Raw genomic sequence first — 2,550 nt, forward strand, 5'->3', positions numbered from 1 at the left:
TGTGGAAGGTAAAATCACTCTTCCACCACATAATCTCGTGGGAGAAACTTCACAGGAAGGAGGCCATACAATGCAAACGTTGCCAAAGAATCGGACACGCGGCGGCCAATTGCAATCTCAAATACAGATGCGTGAAATGCAAAGAGGACCACAAGCCAGGAGAATGTGCAGCGGTACCCAAGGATCACAAAGAAGTATACTGTATAAATTGTAAAACAACAGGTCATCCAGCGTCATATAGAGGTTGTCCCGTATTGTTAGAGTTAAAAAACAGGTTAATTAATAAGCAACACTTACAGCATCAAAATCAAGTTAATAGTCTCGAACGGGGCAGCGGATCGGTTAGGCCTAATATGTCTTTCGCAGATGCAGTTAGAGTGAGCACGAATAAATATGAAAAACCGGTCATTCAGACAGAGGCACGTGCGAACGACAGAACAAGATCCATGAAGGTTAACACAGACTCGTCGCAAGGCGTATCTCAAATTCAATCCAGGTTAGATAAACTCGAGAACAGCATTGAAATTATTAATAATAGATTAGACACACTCGCGAATCTTATCGTGAAGTTCGTTAGTAAAGACAATTAACCTTCATTGATACGACTACACAATCAAAATATAAAATTAAAGCCATCGTAACGAATGTAAATTCCAAAATCAGAAATTATAAAAGAACGCAGTTGCTCGACTTTCAAAAAAAAAAAAAAAAAAAACTAGTATCTTTTCTGACCCTTTTTTGCTAGCGATAAGAATAGAAAAATGGTACATACTTTACGTTTTCAAGCCTTACGGTCCTACAATTCTTTAAAATATATTGTGTGACTTGCGAGTGCCAAACTGGCCGTCGAGTTAATCCTAGTATAAAGCCGATTACTGGTTTATTGTAATACAAAAATCCGATTGTTTGTAATGGTTCTTAATAAACGAATTAAAAAAAAACGTTGTCATACACCAGTTCTCGTCTCTTTGATATGTAGGTTTTTTTTTTTTGTTATTTATATTTTTCCTACGATATGTAACACAGAGTAAGATAGTAAGCAAGGACAATACAAAATAATACCGGAACTGTTAAAAATTTATAGTTACTATAGATTATATGTACTTGATGAGATAGGTTAAGCCTAAATTAGGCAGGAACTATAGAGTTAAGCAAATATGTGATAATTGCTAATCACATTGTAAAGTATGAAATAAATATATATATATCGTTAAAAAAAAAAAAAGTTCTCGTCCGATCACTGAAGTTAAGCAACGTTGGGCATGGTTAGTACTTATTGTTAGATGGGTGACCGCTTGGGAACACCATGTACCGTTGGCATTATTTCCTTTTTTGCTAATTTTAATCTTATATTATCGATATTTCTTTTAAAATATATGCTTAAACTATTGTGATGCTAAAAATCTATTTTTTTTAGTTATCTCGAAATTCACAATTCAAGCGACGCGATAGCGATGCGACGCCAAGTACATAAAAATACATTTCTAGCTTGACAACAATTTTGCCTATGTACAGGGACCGCGGTCTTACCAAGTAGCATATCCGGAATTTTAAGTCAAACTTTCGATTAAGATATTTCAGGTACTAAAGCCGTAATCAAAAATCTAACGGCATTTTTTTAATAAAGTGTGGATTCAAACTTTTGATTGCGACGAATGTTTACGACACGATATTCAGATCGAGAAAAATTTAAATGCGCACTCGTGAAGATCGGCTCGCAAGATTCGGTGGCTGGAGATTCAAAGATCAGTTTAATAATAGACATAAATCTCATGTTAAATCTCATCTATTCATTCTTTTTCTGTTGCATGTTGAATTATTTCGAATTAATGCTATTCATAATCTCGAGTGTCCGATTTGATTGCGAAATAATTGTCCTGATGACTATAGCCCAGAGAGATTTCTAATTTCTTTTCGTTTGAATAGATATCCATAGACTATGAAATAGTCGGATAAGAGGCACAGCTCACGTAAAACAAAATGTACCGATAAAAAATATAGGCAGATACGATGTCACACAATTAGGTATCAAAGAAAGAATTTTTGAAATTTTGAAAATTTTTCTAGCTGATCGTGTGACGTTGTGTTTACGTGTGATTCTTGCTGGAAAGTATAATAGCCATAAAAATATAAGGAAAAGGTAAAAGAAGGATTGTTAATGAAGCTTTATATAAACCTCATTATACAAATTCATACGCATACATATGTATTCTTTTATTATAAAATGCGCCTACTTTATATATCAAATTAATATACCCGCGTTTTAATATTGGAAAGAAAGTTGCAATTTAAGTATGCTTATTTAATATTTGATATTATAATAATATATGTACACATATTTATGTACATATGTCGTAGTAAAATTACATTATTACATAATCTGTCGTTTTATAAAACGTTTAGCCATTTTATAAAGTGCGACCACATTCTCAAATCATAGTTGAAAATGAAATGTTTTACAATCTGACTAAAAATTTTAGTCTTTTAATAAAACGCCAACAAGAGATCCGACATACATTCTTCTGTTCGTTTAAATTGTGCAGAACTAAG

The sequence above is a fragment of the Formica exsecta genome, unplaced genomic scaffold, assembly GCF_003651465.1.
Source record: "Formica exsecta isolate Colony F162 unplaced genomic scaffold, ASM365146v1 scaffold613, whole genome shotgun sequence".
NCBI lineage: Eukaryota > Metazoa > Arthropoda > Insecta > Hymenoptera > Formicidae > Formica > Formica exsecta.